Source organism: Enhydra lutris, unplaced genomic scaffold, assembly GCF_002288905.1.
Source record: "Enhydra lutris kenyoni isolate GAN:26980312 unplaced genomic scaffold, ASM228890v2 scaffoldscaffold5, whole genome shotgun sequence".
Lineage (NCBI taxonomy): Eukaryota > Metazoa > Chordata > Mammalia > Carnivora > Mustelidae > Enhydra > Enhydra lutris.
Genome location: NW_019154089.1, coordinates 11859045 through 11878938, shown reverse-complemented (window position 1 = coordinate 11878938; position 19894 = coordinate 11859045). Strand labels below are relative to the sequence as shown.

At 38.2% G+C, this 19894-nt stretch overlaps 1 protein-coding gene across 1 annotated transcript in view; it reads left to right on the top strand.

Moving 5' to 3' along the window:
* The window catches only part of LOC111141071 (coiled-coil domain containing 192), a 203230-nt gene that overhangs the window by 166451 nt on the left and 16885 nt on the right, over positions 1-19894 (top strand). The window lies entirely within an intron of this gene.

Sequence of the window (19894 nt, the reverse complement as noted above, 5' to 3'; positions counted from 1 at the left end):
CATATATACAATGGAATACTCTGCAGCCATCAAAAGAAATGAAATCTTGCCATTTGCGACGACGTGGATGGTACTAGAGGGTATCATGCTTAGCGAAATAAGTCAATCGGAGAAAGACAACTATCATATGATCTCCCTGATATAAGGGAGAGGAGATGCAACATGGTGGGTTAAGGGGGTAGGAGAAGAGTAAATGAAACAAGATGGGATTGGGAGGGAGACAAACCATAAGTGACTCTTAATCTCACAAAACAAACTGAGGGTTAATGGGGGGAGGGGGGTTGGGGGGGGATTATGGACATTGGGGAGGGTATGTGCTATGGTGAGTGCTGTGAAGTGTGTAAACCTGGCGATTCACAGACCTGTACCCCTGGGGATAAAAATATATTATATGTTTATAAAAAATAAAATTAAAAAAAATTAAAAAAAAAAAGGTAAACAAATATAAACAGTCTGGAAATTAATAGATAAATCAGAGACATTAGTTAAGATATGAAAGGCAAACACAATTAAAAATAAAACCAAAAATAATTCAATGATGATGGAAGGATTGAGAAAAAAGAAGGAGGTTGTTTCTACACTAGCTTAAAAGAAAGCCTAAGGGAAGTCAAGAATCTTCCTCATGCTCTGAATCAGGGATTTTTTACCTTTTATCAATCCCCAACACACAGAATTTTGATGGTTCATCTCAAACCCCACCACACTGTAGTGATTGCAACATTCCAGTCCTATTTTTTTAAAGATTTTATTTATTTATTTGACAGAGATCACAAGTAGGCAGAGAGGCAGGAAGAGAGAGAAGGGGAAGCAGGCTCCCATCTGAGCAGAGAGCCTGATGTGGGGCTCGATCCCAGGACCCTGAGACCATGACCTGAGCCAAAAGCAGAGGCTTAACCCACTGAGCCACCCAGGCACCCCTCCAGTCCTATTTTAACTTGGTTCCTCCCTGACCTGTAGTCCTAATCAAATGCTTCCTATTTTCACCTGTGATTATGCTCTATTCTCTATCATTACCTAATTGTCCTATTTGTAAGCTTTGTCAAACCAACCCCAGTAACACAAGTAAGGAGTCTACCTACAGTAGTTGTTCAAGCACTGAGAGTCAGAGGAGCAGTGATCAACCTCGTTTTCTCAACATGGAAATGTGCCAAGTGGAATGAGGTATAGATGAGAGTATCAGGGTAATAAGCTGGATGAAATATATGAGCTTTCTTCAAGGTATTCTTTTTATAAAGGTCCTTGGAGCTCATTTCTGCACCAAGACCAAAGTTGAAAGTGGGCAACACTAACCAGGCACCATCCCCAACCTTGGTCCAGCGAAAATAAATAACACTCAGTTTTTCCTGACCTCCCGGCACACACACATCTTATTTAGGGAGATGGAGGCCTGTGGCTCCATCACAGATAGTAAATGGTCTTAAATGGTTTAGGCAAGGTGGTCAAGGAGATGGCAGAGAATTCACCCTTCAACTGAGTCAAGACTTAGTATAGAGGAGGAAAACCCATTTCTCTACCCTCTTGGGTTCTGTTATTGGAGCCTGTAAATTTAACTGAAACAAGACGATTAGTAGGAGAAAAGCATACAAATGTATTAGATGTTAATATTTTTATATGACACAGAGCTTCATAGGAAAGAAGTGAAAACCTCAAAGCATGGTTAGTCCTGAGAGCTCAGAAACCATTTTAACAAAGGGTGATATGCTGGAGACAAAGAACAAAGGGTTGGGCTTTTAGAAGGAGTCAGTTGTGGAAAGGTAAACATATAGGGAAAATTAATGAAGGATTGGGGTCATTTAGCAAGGTTTGTTTGTACAGATTCCGCTCAGCATTGACTCTGTATTTCTAGTGATAAGGATGGTACAAGGAGGGCACCTTTCTCGTGGGAAATTTTTGCTCTGCTTTGAGGGAGAAAGGGGAAGGGGACAAAGTCCTTCCTGTCTCTGCTGTTTCTCAACTTCCTTCAGCTCCAAATAACCAACATGCCAAAGCAGCATATTTTGGGGTAGCATGTTCTGATCTCCTTCACTGGCCACCCATTAAAATCTGGAAAGTTCTGTTCTTCAGTCTGCATCTTTCAAGAGTGTTTTTCAAAGAAGGATTCGGGACCCTTGGCATCAAAATTACTTTGGATGAGAGACACAAATGCAAAATCATGGGCCTACCTCAGACCAGTTAAATTAGAATATCTGAGGTGGGCCTGGAATCCACTTGTTCAATAAGCTTCCAAGCAATTCTCAGATTTGGTGTTTTTCCATGCACGGGATGAATGGCGAGAGCTGTGTATTGCCTCCTTTTGAGATTGCGTGTGTTCCAGAGTCCACTACAGCCCTCACTGGCCCTGTTCGCTCACTCACATTTACCTCACTAGCCCATACAGGAATTTGTATTTTCAACCGATGCTTGAGAGCCTTCTGGGTTTTGTGATGAGGGAAGATGAGCAGCCTCTGATAAATCTGAGAGATGTTTCTGAAAACCTCTTCTGCCTAGTTTACTTCAGTTCAGAAAACTCAGAAAACAAAACAAAACAAAATCCGAAATTAGAAACATAGGGACTCTAATATGGCAGACAGCTTCATTTATCCTCCTGGGACTTGAGGAAAGCTTATGGCCCTTTTCTCTACACCAAACTGCTGTCAGGAAACTCAGAACTGATTCCCAGTTCCTTATCCCTGTTTCATGGCTAGAACAAGGGGATCGATACAAACTGTCTTTATGTTACTTCTACAACTGCTCAGAAGTCATGAGGGATTTTAAGAGGCAAGCTTAGGACAGTTTCCCAGGACCATGTTCTTTCTGACCCTTAGGAAACAGAGGTCAGGGGAAAATGTCATAGGAGTGAGAGAACAGCAACACTGCTTGAAAGTTAATGGTAGTCAACTTTAAATCAATGACCCATGAAACTGTTACATACATCCAAAAAATCAGAGCATATTTAGATAAGCATTCTTACATATAAACTGATTAGTCTTATCTCCACTAAAAATATAGTACTTAAAAACTATTTCATTAATAATATTAACCAAATTTTTAAGATGAAAGTAACTCATAATCTCATTGTCCCAACAAAATATTATTTCTTCATATTAGCTCTTTCTAAATAAATATACTTATATTCATACATAGTTTTAAAATTAAAGTACTGTATTATGTATTCTGTTACTTTAATAAGATCTTTCAAACTTCAGTACTATGGGGATCCCCAATTTGGTGAATAAGTTATATATACAAAAGAATAATTGCTGAGGGATATGAATCTTTCTTTTAACCATAACTAAAAAGTCTAGCAACAGTAGGAAACTATGAAACAGTATTTTCCATTCTTGAATCTGGGTCCCAACATTGACCACATATTTGTTAAAAAAAAAAAAACAACTTCCTGCCCTCATTCAAATAGTTTAGTAAATGCTCTTCAAATAACTGTCCTAAGTACCGCTTACTTGATCGTTACCCCATTTCCGAATGCCTCCTATGGCTATGCGTTTGTGGAACAAACATCATACTTGGCAATGAAAGTATTGTTGGACTGGTTGTCAAGAGAGCATTCAACGCTCTGCATGACTATAAAGAGAGAAGTAAATACCCACAAAGATTGCTGCCTGCCATGGCTGTGGACAATTTTCTGAGTCTGTGTGGCATTGCAGAGAGAAGTATAAATGATGACACCAGTTGTTCTGGGCAGGCAGAGCCTATGAAGTACCCTAATGCCTCAGGGTACTAGCTACCGATTATTGGCTCGTTGGTCAAGACGCATGTGGTTGCAAGTATCAGGAACCCAAATTAAACTTGTTTAAACCAAAAAGAGCAAGTGTAGACTTTTGTAATAAAAATCTCAAGCATGGCTAGATCTAAATGCATGGATAATGTCAGTGGGATCCGGGACTCTGTCCCTGTCTTTCCACCCTGCCTTCCTCTACAGTGGGTTCATTCCCCACTTGCTGGACTGAGGTGGACACCAGCAAGTAGCTTCCCACTTGCAATGCATATGCTTAGCACCCCCCATCGGACAAGAACTTCTTTCTTAGAGCCGTCTCACCAAAGTTCTGCAATTCACTCTCTCAGGGAAATTTTTTAAGTACATCGTTACAATTGGATAATGTGAAGTTTTAGATGGGTATGCTTGGTCTACATGGGCATCATGGAGCCTTTAACAAGGTCACCTGCACCCAAATTATATGGCCTGAGAGCAGATAAGGGGAAATCACCCAAACAAAGTTAAGTTGGTTTTACTAATAATAGTAGCACTAATAGGAACGAACAAAAATAGCTGTACACTGCAAATAGACATGATAAAAAACTTGGTCTCAAGTCCTGTCTTACCGTACCATATTTAAACCAATAGTTTTTAAGAGAAATAAAATCCAGGGAAATGGAAACTTCTACCAAAAATGATTTTGCTCTAAGATGGCAACCAGTTAGTAACATTAAATTTAAATGAATGAATTTCATCATGACAAAAAGGGGCTGTGACAGATTATGGTTTGCAACTCCCCCAACACCTACCTGGCTATGATACTCTAATCCTAAACCCTGGAACCTGTGGATATGTTACTTTCCAGGGCAAAAGGGACTCTGCATATGCAATTAATATTAAGGACCTTGCAATGTGGGGATTATCCTGGATGATCCGGGTGGGGCCTCAGGACACGACTCCTTAAAAACATGGTACCTTGCCTGGCTGTGGTCAGAGGGAAATGTGATCATGAGGAAGGGTCAAAGAGATGTAATATAAATGGCATTAAAGATAGAGAATGGGAATCAGGAGCCAAGGAATGTGGACAGCCTCTGGAAAATGGAAAATGTGAGAAACAGATTCTCTTCTGTAGCTTCCAAGAAGGAACACAGACTGCCCATCACTGTGATTTTAGCTCAAGGGACCTATGTTAGTCCTTTGACCTCCAGAACAGTAAGAGTAAATTCATGTTGTTTAAGCTGCTGTTTGTGGCATTTTGTTAGGCAGCAGCAAAAACCTCTCACAATTACTCTGACACTTAGGACACGATCAGTTCATACCACTTGGAATAGCTCAGACTGAAGAACCCCATTTGGGCAGAGGCATTTCTTGCTCACTGAACATGCATGAGTCACCCACCTTTCCCAGCTCTGTGCAGGTGGGTAGGGTCATATGATTTTGAATTTAAGTAACACAGATTGCATCTCAGGCTGAGACAATGAAATGCCCCTGCTCTTCCCCTGCCCAGCTCTTTAGTTCTCTGCCTGGGAAAACTGGAAGGCTCTTGAAGAAATGGTAGCGTCCTAAGACACAAACATTCTGCCTGGATCCCTGAGAGTCTGCTGAAAAGGAGCTGCCTGGAGAACTGCTTGCAACAGATTGTGCATGAGTGCAAAATAAATTTTTGTATTTTAAGCTACTGACATTTCCAGGTTTATTTGTTCCTATAGACTAATCAAGACTACCTTGACTGGTATACTTACTCAGAATAAGGCTATCTCAGGAGACAAAGGAACCAACCTATATAGCTCAACAGGGAAACTACTTTGCAATTCCCTCTTATTAACCTATTAAGTTGTATCATTTATGCTTCAATTTTTCTGTATGTACAATTGGGAGATAGGTAATTTTATACAGCACTTGGGAAAATAGTCAATATTCTATAAATGACTATTCTTTTCATTTGTGTTGTTCCCATCATACAGTAATAAATTTTAATTTAGGAAATAGAAAGGAATTTTGTATTTTGTTAAGTAAGAAACAACAGTCTTGTTTTTCTGTCATTGACTGGTAATGATAAATGGAGATTCTACACTTTCAGTGTTAAGTTTGTATGATTGAGATTTATATTTGTGGGATGAAAATTGCTGCTTTCTATCAATATTTTACATTTAAGACATCTGCCCAGATACCAATGAGTTTTAGCCGAACTGTATGCTTATGGCCATCAAAAAGTATAAGTGACAAGGAAAAGTAAACTCATAGTCTGAAATGCTTTCCTAAGACAACCGGGATGCAAAACAAGCAAACCCGAAATCAGTCCATTTTAAATAGACAAATGGCTTAATATTTTCCATTTAATCATCCAGAGTGATAATAACAGCTCAAGAAGAGCCAGAGATTACCCAGTTCCTCTCACTCATTTGATAGAAGACAAAGCCGAGGATTATTAGTTTATGCCAGTAACCAATAGGGACAGCGAACTCAGAAAGTAGCTATATTCTTAAGGCTAATCTCGATTTAGAGAAACAAAATTCACATCTTTTCAATTGTAGTAAAATACATGCAATTTAAAAATTCACCATTTCCACCATTTTCATGTGTATAATTTGGTGGCATTACTTATCTGCATTATAATGTAGCTAGCTAGCTTACTGCCATCCATCTCCAGAACTTCTCCCTCATCCCAAACTGAAACTCTGTGCCCACGAATTGTTCCCTCCCCTCCCCCAGCCCTCAGTAACTAGATTCTGTTTTCTGTCCCTATAACTGTGACACTTCTAGGTACCTCTTCTAAATGGACTCAATCATTGTTTGTCCTTTTGCGACTGGTCTATTTCTCTAAGCACAGTATCTTCAGAGTTTATCTGTGTTGGAATATGTGTCAGGATTTCCTTCCTTTTTAAGGCCAAGTAATCATATATCGAAAGCATGTACCGCATTTATTCAGCCATTCATCTGTCCATGGACTTTAGACTTGTTTCCATGTTTTGGCTATCATGAGTATAGCTAGCAGCATTTTGCTGTGACCATTGGTGTATAAATATTTGTTGAGTTTTTTCTTTAATTTTTTGTAAAAAGGCAGTTGCTGGGATCATATGGTAATTTTATTTTTCATTTGTTGCGGAATTGCCACACCATTTTCCGCAGATGCTGTACCATCTTACATTCCCACCAACAATGTGCAAGTGTTGATTTCCCCATATCCTTGCCAACATTTGGTATTCTCTGGGATTTGGGGGGTGGGGGTGGTTTTCTTTTGTTTCATAGTAGCCATCTTAATGGGTATGAAATGTTACCTTATTGTGTGTGTGTGTGTGTCACTTGTTTTCTGAATTTGAAAACGTCTGACTTCCTGCTTACAAGAGGAATCATACCAATGAACAATGTCAAACTAACCCACAAGTTAGCTTTGTAATCCTTTTAAAGCAACACAAGTAAATAATTAATTTATATAGGGGCAAAATTTTTTCAAATTTTCTCTTTTAGAACAAACTGAAACATTTCATTTACCTTAAAGCCTTAGATTTAGATTATAAATTTGTCTCAAGTCATTCACATCAAAAACTTTTTTTGCACATTATAATTTTTTAGTCAGTGTAATTTAGTGTTAATATCACAGAATTTTTAGATACATTACAAAATCTTTCAGTTATTTTTCTTGAAAGAATTAGACAATTAGATGTTAGTCTAACACCTATTTCAAATTTTTACTTTAAATTGGCTCTATCTTAATCAGATATTTCAAATAATTAAATATTTAACCTCAATTTTACTTCAAGAGGTTTCGAGTTTCCATTAAGTATACTAGCAGCAGTTAAAACTTGTAGGCAAAACATGAAAAAAAAAGTAAGTCACCAAAAATCTTTGGTATTGTGATGACTCTTCACTAAATGGCGCAACCAAGGAAACCTATAACAATCCTTATCCCCTTTGTAATCAACTGAGTCAATATGAAATGACAGGTGAGATACTTGGTTCAGTAGCCCACAGCATTCTGCCCTTCTAGACACAATAGCAACAGTGTATAAACTCTGCAGATATGGCAGCTAGATTGTAATAAATAGGAAATATATTTGTGAAGGAATGTAAGTGCTTATTGTCTACTCAGGGTTGGTGCTTTCTAAGAATATGTTCCCAATTCAGAGTGGCTTAATGCCATCACTTTGTTCTTCTGCAGAAGAGTCATGGCATCTGATGCCTCATTTCCACACATACTCATAGCTTGTTCATCTCTAGGACAGCAAACTTTATGGTTCTTTCTCAGGACCAATTTTTTTTTTTTTTAAAGAAGGAAATATTTAAAATGCAGTAATACTCTAAGATCAGTAATTTCCCCTGGTAATGTAATTTGAGAGCTCTTTGACTTGGGCCAGATCAGGTTTTCCCTTAGGAACTTAAAGGTCTAAAGGTTTCTACTAAGAACTAAATGAAATAAAGTTTATATGAAGATGTTTTTCTACATCTGAATTTTTACAGAAGTATAAAGAACGATTACTTATGAGCTAACATTATCATTCATTCTTGTCTCATCTTTCACCTTCCCAAAATAGAATAAAAACTCCAAATAAATTAGAAAAGAAATAAATTTTAACAACACTTCTCCCTGATAAAAATCTAAGTACATTAGTTCTATCGTATTACTTGCTCAAGGAAAACTTAGAACTGTTATTACTGATTTTTTTAATTTGAATTTTTGTAGCAGTAGTAAAGTGTTTTGAAATATCCTGATATAATTTCTAGACTTAGTAACTTGTTTTTATTTTTATTTCTCCTCAAATTTCCTTTTGCCATTAAGTGTAGACCTTGAGACTAAGATTTATTTCTTAGAATAAGGCAGGGCAGAGTACCAACTGTATAGTACAAAGAATAATTGTTTAACTTTGGCATTCAAACTGAGATTTTTTAAAAGCTCTATAAGAAGATAATAGTTTTGAAAATCAGGGTTCAAAAAGGAAGAGTCATTATCTCAGATTCTCAAAATCATATTCTTTCATAGGTTGATTCATATGAAACTTCTAATATTCAAGCATTTTTTACCAATAAGAATGGAAACCTATTATTACTCATCCTATATCCTACAACATGTTTTAAGAACACAAGCTTGGAGAGATGGCTCAAGACAATACCCTAGAAAAGGAAAGGATATTAAATGGGGTGACATAAAGAAAATTCTTAATTTACTGTCCCTGGGGGGAAGAGCCAAAGAGAGAAGAAAAAGAAAAAATCTGAAGACAGACACAAGGTCAAATCTCTAGGAGAAAGCAATAGGCAGTAGTATAAACACCCTGTTAAACTGGGGCAAGTTCACTGCTTTACCACATAGCCTGAGCAGCGTGCCCTCCAAGATACCCCATGCTGAAAGGCCAGAGTGGGAGTACTTCTGATCCCCTATGCCTTAGATATTAGCCAAGGAAATAACAGGCGTTCCTTTGCACCCCATCTGGGATGAGGAGTCAGGGGCAAAAGAGTGGAGACAAAGAGGGCTAGGGTTGGGGCAAGAAGATAGCTTTGACATTTAGAGAAGAAACCAGGGAATAGGTCCAGTCCAATGGCCAGTTCCATTGTAACATCTGAAAAGCCGGGGAAACCAGCTGTATCTCAGCAGACAGCAATCAGCTATGGACTCAGGAGAGCACTGGGACAACAGTGATCACTGCAAACACTGTACAAGTATCAGGCAGCTTTCTGTCGAACCACAGCAGTATGTTAGTCATAATGGCAAAGTATGGAAGAAGAAGGTGAGAAGACCCCAGAACTGACCTCACTCCTACAGGGACAGAGAGATGACTGTTCTCAACTGCAAGGAAATAGCAACCCTGAGTGGGCAAGATGAGTTTCACTATTTTTCCCTGGCTCCCAAGAGAGAATAGGAGATCAATAAAAACAAGACATCAATTAAATTTTGAAGCATACCATGTCAGACATGGATAAATATGTTCTTCAAGATGTGCTGCATTTAGGAAACTTTTTTTTCCTATTTTTATCCTATTTGCAATTTTTTAATTTGCTGCCTTCTTTGTAGACTTCTATGCCCTTCATATTCAATGGTCCCAATCTCAACAGCTATAAATGCTAAAAGCTAAACAATTTGTCCATCATCATAGTGCTGGTTAGTGAAAGAACTATAAGCAGCACTGTCATTTTTTGACACTAGACCAAGAGTGCTTTCTAATAAACAGAGGGTTTGGTTGTTTTGTTTTGTTTGTTTGTTTGTTTTTTAAGTTTTAGTTATAAAGTACAAAGATGACGATACACTGAAGTTCACTGAGCTAATGATAAATGGCTTCTTTTTTTATTTTTCTGGTCAAGATAGACAAATAGAAAAATTCAAGATTTGATTAAATGACTTATATGTATTATTTCACTTCTCAGAGAAGACCAGAATCTCAATTCTGGTCTGTTTTTTTTACTACGTCTCCTATGAAAAAGCATCAGAATAAGGATCAAATTTCAGTATTTTCAGACTGTGCTCATTTTAATTTGGCACAGTTTCCTTCCTTCCACTATGTCTGCCAAGGCAAGCACCTGTGTGAAAGAGACATGTCAAACAGAACAAACAGGAGGAGTGACTGAGTCTAAAAAGATAGAGATAATCGGAATGTGTTACAAAGAAAAGTTGACCTTCCTGAGTCTCCACAGGCTCAAGGTGATTTCAGATCTCCAGCTTCTCCCTGAAGCTAGAGGCAAGACCCTTCCTGTCTTGTTTGTACATCTGCAAAATGATATATGCCTATTTTGCTTTCAAGGTGATATACTGTAAAATTCTCTAGCTACCTTTAAACCCCATCACTATGAAGTGGGTCCCAAAAAGCCTTTGGCATCCTCATGTAAGAGAAAATTCAAAAGCTCAACAGACAAGAATGAGTGGCAACATTTGATTTTGGCTTCCTAAGTAATTATGAAGAATTCATGATCAAATGAACCAATGCTGTACCTTTCTCAGATTTGTTAGTTAATGTATCCATCTTCATTAGCAAGTAAGTGGTGCAGAATGAAACAGTATCAAAAGAAACTTCCAGCTGTGCTTCTAAAGGGTTGGGCATATAATAGGGAAATCCAGACAACAATAAGCTCCCAGAGTTGAACGAGTGATTGTTCAGAACTGAATAAATATACAGGAGTTTAAAGAGTTGTATATAGCACAGTTGCCCCAATCATTCCCATTGTTTTGCCATTGTAGCAAATGTGGGGATTTTTGTTCCCATGCCGGAGCATGGAAAGGTAGTGTCCAGTAGTAAACAGTGGACCACTGACTATCCAGATCACAGTATTTCACATGACCCCATATGCAGGCTAACAGCAGTGTTCTGCCAAAGTATAATCCATGGGGAATAGGCCTTTGAGGTTGTTTAAAAGTGGCAGGCTGTGAGAGAGAAGTCTATTTTCTTTCTTGGAGCCTAATTTAGCTGGAAAATGAAGATAGAATATGAGTTTCCTGTAGCTTCATGCATTGTGTAATTTTATTAGACATAAACAAACTTGCTCCGAATGACTTATAGTAGCCCACTGAGATATTTACTTTAATGTAAAATGTGACCTTCAAACTATATATAGCACATCATCCAACAAGACACAAAATAGCTCCCCACAATGCCCCTTTACAACCAGTCGCATCATCAAATCCTAGAACGGAGACTGCTTTCTTAAATTTCACGAGGCGAACAGTGCGTCCCAAAATATTGCAAAGACATCAACCCACATTTGCGGAACATGACTGTGGGCCACATAGGTGTTCAAGCCCAGGAGGTAAGAAGCCAGGTGATACCCCATCTCTGTCCCCAAGGAGTTTACAAGCCAGAGGAGGAACACAGATGGAGATACGCAAATACTAATAATCATCCACCATGTTCTGATGCGTGAAGGAAAACTGGGCAACAAACCTGCTGCCGTTATTTAAACTTGGGAAGTCCTCATGATTCCAGAGATGATGCTGTTTATTTGTCATCCAAATGGACATATTCTATACCCTCTCCCATAAAGTGATCACAGGAAGCTAAATGCGCACACATATATGGTATTCCTCTCAGCACAAGTTGGTATGCTCCATAACTTGTATGTACTGATTGACAGATACTCAGAGAGAGACTTTTTTCTTCTAGGGCCACAGAGGGGATGACCACATAGAGGACAAGCGAGAGAGAGGGAAAGAAGTGATACCACAATTCCCTATTTTTCCCTCATGTTAAGGCTTTTACCCATTTATTTTAACCCCTAGACCCACTTATCCCCCAGCCCCTACCATCGCCTGCCAATAAAAGTTTTTGTCAGGGAACAAGGAAACATCAAGCAAAGAAATGCTACTCACATATGATGGTATCTTCTGACTGCTCTTCCAGGAAAGCAGAAGACTGGCATCCTCATCGTAACAACAGATGCATTGCTGTTTTCCTATTATCGTCAATGAGAACAAGTTCATGGGGTTGGGGGGAAGAAAAGTTGTACTTTACACTTTTTTTTTTCCTTTTAAGTATGATATTTAAAGGTTATACCAAAGAGATGGTGGAATTTAAAGCATTCCAGGTAGCCAAGGGGCTTCTGCCTTTACAGAAAGCTTGGGAGAAAACTGGCCCCCCTCTTAATCTTGATTGAATTCCTTTGGGTGATAAGAAGGTGTTCAGTGGAGCTCCAAGATCTGAGACACCTGGGATTGTTCAGGAAGAGGGACTTGTGACTCTCTGTTTAGATTTTTATAAACAGGTGACATTTCTGCTACAGTTCCTTCTCTTCCATTCAGCTCTCAATGAGTTCCACAATGTTTGCAATGAGACTTCTTAAGGTTTGCTATGTGGTACCATCTCACTGGGTTTACATCTATCCATGATCAGCTCCTGACTGCTTTTCCTGTCACCTCATTACTTAAGACAAGGCGGTGGTTGCAATCTAAAAATAAATTAAAATTGACTACAGCTATGTTTTGCATGTAGCCCGGATCAGCACCATGTCCTTTCACCAAAAGTTACACTATCCAAAAGCTCTTCCACAGTCTGTCAATACGTTCCCACGGTGTTCAGCAGAGGCAGAAATGTTGTGCTTTATGTGTGAATTTTCCAGAGGTAGCATGACGAGATCAGTGGTTTTGCAGTCAAAGAGATCTAAATTTGAAGTCCAGCTGAGTAATTTTCTGCTGTACTGTGGAGCAATTCTCTAAAAGCAGTATGAGGATGCCTATTTCACAGACCAAGAAAATGAAGCCCAGAGAAGTACTTTACTCCAGGATACATAATGAGCAAATGGCCCAGGGAGAATTCAAATGCAGGTATCACTTTAACATACTTCCTTTAAAGTTGGGTCTGCACCTCACTGGGGCTTGAAATGGCCCACTCATTTGGATGACTATCTGTAATAAGCCTACATTTACCTCTTTTTTAAAAAATATTTTTTTAATTTAACAGAGATAACAAGTGGGCAGAGAGGCAGGCAGAGAGAGAGGTGGGGAGGAAGCAGGCTCCCTGCCGAGCAGAGTGCCCAATGTAGGGCTCGATCACAGGACCCTGAGATCATGATCTGAGCTGAAGGCAGAGGCTTAACCCACTGAGCCACCCAAGCGCCCCCTACATTTACCTCTTAACTGTTGGCCATCTTGGTAACTGCATAGTTGTACATCTTGAGGCCTCCCTGACTGCAGAAGAAAAAGAAAACATCCTGAGCACACTGGAAAAAAGATTTTCAGGTTCACTTCTACCTAGGCTGCTGCTTTCTCTAAGTAATTTGAGTGAGATCAGATTTTGAAATCCAGCTGTAGTTACTGTAGTTAATCTGATGTGGAGATTGTCTATTTTGGAGAGTTGTAAAACATACGACTTTAGATCCCCTGGAGACACAGAGGAAAGAGCTGTAGAAGAATTTTCTCCTAGACATCTCTGAAGATCTTAGGAGTCATTAACAAGAAGAGGCCTTTTAGATTGAGATCTACTGTCAACTTCCTGAGATAAAACCAGATGAATTGCCTGAAGACTAGACAGTTCTTCCAACCAATAGCTCACCCGTAATAGGACATTTGCTGGAGGGCAAAATGGAGTTCATATGCTTAGTAAGACCCATCCTTCTTTTTTTTTTTTTTTTTTAAAGATTTTATTTATTTATTTGACAGAGAGAGATCACAAGTAGGCAGAGAGGCAGGCAGAGAGAGAGAGAGAGAGGGAAGCAGGCTCCCCGCTGAGCAGAGAGCCCGACGTGGGACCCGATCCCAGGACCCTGAGATCATGACCTGAGCCGAAGGCAGCGGCTTAACCCACTGAGCCACCCAGGCGCCCCAAGACCCATCCTTCTTAAATCCTTCACTTCTCCCAGCTTGTGGAAGGTGGAAAAAGCAATCAAGAATAGGGCTGAGGGAATACATACCTACCTACCACCAACATGTCACTTGAGGGTTTTTTTTTTTTTACTTGAAGTACAGCTGACATAAAATGTTGTATTAGTTTCAGGTGTACAACATAGTGATTGGAAAACAATTTCAGTCTGTTTTAATCTGTACTTTATGATGTGTTTGTATGAATGTGGAGAGAGATTGGAGAAGGTAAGAGAATACAACAAGTGGAGGGGGTAGAATTATTATAATTTAATATATTCCCAAACCAAAATAACTGCCCCTTGGAAATTACAGCAGGAAGAACAAGTAGGAGGGAAGACTGATTTAGTGATAATGAATGTCATGGAGGAAACAAGTTTCACATTTTTTGGATCTAGAAAGCTGATTGGTTCAGGATGTTTATAATTGGAGAAACTCATATCCTTGCTTAATAAATCTTGCCTTGCAGAACCACAGATGGAAATTTCTTCTATACTGTCTATCCTGACTAGTATAGCTCTACAATCTCTTATCAAATATGCTTCAGAAGGTTGAATTTTTCAAATTTGAAAGGTATTCCCTATAGGGACAATATTCCATAATCAAATATATTCATATAATATTTACACTGAATGGGTTATATAATGCTATAAATAGCTTCCCATCAGCTCAAATCAGATTTTGCTGCCAAATGAATTCAGATCAGGTCAGGTCAGATTCTGCCACCAGATGAGCTATGAAAAACTTTCTTTTTCCAGAGCTTTTAGGATTTCGGAAATAGAGCTATGGGATTGTGAACCTATACAAACAGAAACTTCTATCTGAGGATTCTACTAGATGGAAACATCTATTTTCATCTATCAATTTATAGGAAGATGGGAAACTTTAATTCAGGGAATATGCTTAGAAATCGTAGGTAGACAATAACAATAATACAGTTAACATTTCTTTAGCAATTATTATGTGACAGGCATTATCCTAAGAGCTTGACATGAATTAACCTACCTAAGTCTCTTACAGTTCTATGAGGTACAATATTGATGAATTGATAGACCTAGTTACAGATGAAGAAACTGAAGCACAGTTTTAGCAATTCTGTCATATTCACACAGCAAGGTGATTGGAAGGGCCCTCATTCGAACACAGATTTCTCTTTTCCATGAATCTTAATACTCTAGTGTTATGTACTACAGAAAGAGAATAGTTCTTATATATCATTCCACTCACAGTCCTCTTGACTATAGGAAGCTAAGGCACATATAGTACATGTACACTTACTTCAATACTTCTTAGGATGCTTGCTTTCATCACGGCATGTGTTTGGTATTGGAGAACATCTGCAATTCTTTGTCTTGCAACTGAGACAATTAACAGAATGCTGACACAAACACGCTTATTATGACTAACAGAAGAAGAACTGAGCATTTATATTTTCCCTTTCAGGGTAGACTAGTTTCTAGTCACTGTTTTATCCTTAAGATCTAACTAAGAGGTATGTGTATAATGGGCACTTTGTGGGATGAATGAATGTATCCACATTTCCAAAACAAATAAGTCCCATTCAAAAATGCTCATTTATAGTATTCCATTTGTTTAGACTTCTCTCTTAATTGATGTTAATCCATTAGAATTTTGTATGAAATCAAACTTTCATGTTAATCTGTTTTTGTATAAAAGTATAGCCTTGATGGAAGGGTGTTTAAGAACTTTGCATTTGGTTGACTATGATTGTACTCTTCTCTTCCAACTCCTAGCCATGCTTATACATATATACATATATAATGTACATATGCACATGGAATGTGTGACACATCCAGATAGGATCAGGACTTATTCAACCAGCACTTGGAAAATGATGCTGCCTATCCAGTCTTACCACTCCAGATGCTTGATTGCTATAGTCACATACTTCCACCTGGTTCCCATGACTATCTCTAATACTATCTAAAGGGTTCTTTGACTCAGAATGTTGTAAAGACGAAAGGTTGGGAAGGCCTAAAGCCATACGATGGAACACACGCTACACAGTTTTCTAAAGTTACCTTAAGCAAAGTATGTAGTTCTTATGTTAATTTCCAAACCTATTCATTAAGGAATTTGTGGATAAGGAAACAACTCCTTCCTGCTTCTGTCCATACTTTGCATCATTACCATTGATGTGCAAGATCCACTCTTCTTTCCTATCCCTTGCACTGTCCCAGTTTTAGACTGTGTATGGTAGCGCCACTTTCTCATACTGTACACAAAGCATAGAATTCTTAGCCTCTCTATCTGCAGTTTTACAGAGTTCTTCCTTGAGACAGTCTTTGTCACTGGGATTTTATAGCAAATTCTACTTTGTTACTACCTAAGACAGTGCTGAGACTTTAAAGAATCATTCTGAGAAACGAACTGAGGGTTTTGGAGGGGAGGAGGTTGGGGGATTGGATGAGCCTGGTGGTGGGTATTAAGGACGGCACATATTACATGGAGCACTGAGTGTGGTGCATAAACAATAAATTTTGGAACACACACACACACACACACAAAATTAAATTTAAAAATTTTTTTTTTAAAAAAAGGATTTACTCTTTTCCAAAGCATCCTCTGCAAAATTTACCCAATGACTGCTCAATCCTGTAGCTTTTCCCCTCTACTAGAGGGGATCTAGCCTTGCTAGATATCATTCTCCTTCTCTCCCTTTGGTCTCTTTCTCTAGCTCTCTCTCTCTCTCTCTCTCTCTCTGTCCCTCTGTACTTCTGTCCATCTTATACTACAGGGGCAGGATCTGCTATTCCAATAAACAGTACAACATTAAGGGGGTTAAGTCCAGATTAAGGATTCCCCATTGGGTGGTAGCCACTTACCCTCTCTTACTTCTTGTGTCACATTATCTACTTCCTCTCTGGATATTTTTCGACCACACGGACACTTGTTTACACACAGACAGATATACACACCTGCATCTCTATGTCACCCTTGCAGAGAGATGTTAATCTAAGGATTTAAGTGCCCTACTGGCTTTTCAAACATTTATTATAGTAGTTATACTATAGAACACATTTTAAAAATGCTTTTTAAAATTTTAATTGAAATTCTTACTTGGCAGCATTCTTATTTTCCACACTTGAGAGATTCATGCTCTTAGGCAAATACATAACTTTGTGGTTTATCATCAATAGGGGTCCTAATTTCCAGGGGATGAAAAAGCTAAAGAAGTATTATTTCTGTCCAACTTCGGTCCTTTGGTCGTTTTTCTATAAGAAAAGACTGACAAGCAGTTTGGGGGGTCATAGTGACATTAGAGGAATTCTAAGTAAGCTATTCACTCCTACCGTTTCATCTATTAAAGAATACAAGGTCATAATCACTGTCATTGCTTCATTGCTTTCCCTTTAACTCAACAAGAATCTGGCACTTAACATGTATCCACTATAGGCAATAAGTACATAGCATGCGCTGTTATACCAAGCATAAGGAGCTTAAATGCCAACAGATAAACCAACAAACACATTGTGTTAACGGAAAATAGTTTAGAATGTATGCCTGGAACTTCAACATTTTTAATACAATCATAGGACTCTGCAGTCAAAAAAAAAAAAAAAAGATTAACATCTTTGTTTTATAAATGAAAAGGCCCATGCACAGAGGGGCTGATTTGTCCACGAGTTGAAGTAATTATTGCCGTGGCAATCCATAAGTGTAGGCTGTGAACCCTCCCCTTGCATCTGTTGAGAGCTACTTTCTCTCCCTATACTGAACTATGTAGTTCACTCTCTGGCTCTTAGACACTATTAATTTGTCCAAGGGTATATTTTAGAATGCATAAATATGTATATGTTTATATATATTTATATGTATATTTATTTTTATATTTATATGTATATATATTTATATGTATATATTTATATACCTATGTATATATGTGTATATATACTGTATATATGTATACATATATGTGTAATATATGTGTAAGAGTATATATATATATATATATTTTACTTCGTGGTGTGTATAGTTGTCACTTTAGAAATGTTGACGTTTCTGACATTAAACATCTTTGTACACTAAATAATCCATGCTACTAAAAACACTTCTCATTTATTTAGATTTAAGAAGTCTCTTCAAATGATAAACAAATATCAAAGGCAAATTTAAACTTAAACGAATTGAATTCTGTGTGTGTTCTTTAGCCAAGAAATAATTAATTCAATTTCCTCAATATCAAAATGTCAAATGAATAACTTCATCTTTTTCAAAACCAACAACTGCATCCAAAACGACCAGCTTCTTTCTGCTAAGATTTTGAGGCTCATGTGGCTTTCACTAGATGTTTCCTATAAATTTGATGTTTATGAATTGCTTGGTTTTAAGCTATCTTCCAAGCAACAATTATTCAATTTATTGAGACTCTTGCTAGGGAAATGGCTACTCATAACAATTGAAAGAGGTCTTTGTTCATCATTCAGTCATTTATTCACTCATTCATTTTGTCTTCCTGATTTTTTTTCCACTTCTGTCAGAAAATTACTGTTATAAATAGCATTGTTTTAAATATATTACAGTGTTATAAGCTTAAACATCAGTTGCACAGGTTCAGGAATGAGCTTATAACCTAATATAAGCCAATAGAACATGAGGGATATTTGTTGAAGATTTAGGGATAGAAAAGTCTCCTGTTTTTCCATAGTAAATAAGGTAGAAACCCTAGACAGGAGAGTCTTCCCAGGAAGACCTGGGTACCAGAATAGAGCTAGGCTTAGGAAGAAGCTCACCTTGTGAAGAACAGAAAGACCAAATGATCTTCAGTTACTGGGATCCCCAGTTACTGGGACTACTAGTTCAATTCTTGCCTGAAACTAGACTTTACCTCTAGAGTTAACACTTTCTCTTTTTTACTTAAACCAGTTAGAGTTGGGCTTTCAGCTTTACTGCAGCACAAATATTACTGAATGATACACTATTATTGGCTTTTTGTGGTTTTTTTTGTGGGGGTTTTTTTTTTTTTTTTTTTTTTTTTTTGGTAAGCTCTACACCCAGTGTGGGGCTTGAACTCATGACCCTGAGATCACCAGTCGCATGCTCTACCAACCGAGCCAGTCAGGCGCCCCTACTGGCATTTTTAATAAAAAAATTTTGTTCACTGCAGCCGATGCTATTTGTCACCTACATAAAAGACACTATTCTTCATCCTTCTTAACACAATTCCAACTTTATTCATCATTTGGGTAGATAATGTGCTTCAGGGACCCTCAAACCCACCCCAAAACATTAATATTTATTAATCTTAACCAATCATAGTGATTCTGTTTCTTTGTCAAGGGCTTCTTTAGGAATATGATATAACTATGGACAAAAATAAAAAAGGTAAATTCTGAGTGCATCATGGAAGATTTAACTCTTAAAAAGGGAAGGGGCACCTAGGTGGCTTAGTCAGTTAAGCATCTGTCTTCAGCTCAGGTCATGTCCCAGGGTCCTGGAATTGAACCCCATGTTGGGCTCCCTGCTCAGCAAGGAGTCTGCTTCTCCCTTTCCCTCAGCCACTCCCCACATGTGCTCACTCTCTGTCTTTCAAAAATAAACCAAAAATCTTAAAAAAAAAAAAAAAAAGGCAGGCATAGAAATCCATTGCTTTTCTATATGCTAACAATGTAATTGTAGAAAGAGAAATTAAGGAATTGATTCAATTTACAACAGTACCAAAACCCATAAGATACGTAGGAGTAAGCCTAACCAAGGAGGTAAAGGATCTATACTCTAGAAACTACAGAACACTTATAAAAGAAATTGAGGAAGACCCTAAAAGATGGAAAAACATTCCATACTCATGGACTGGGAGAATAAACATTGTTAAAATGTCTACACTGGGGCCGCCTGGGTGGCTCAGTGAGTTAAGCCTCTGCCTTCCGCTCAGGTTATGATCTCAGGGTTCTGGGATTGAGCCCCGCATGAGG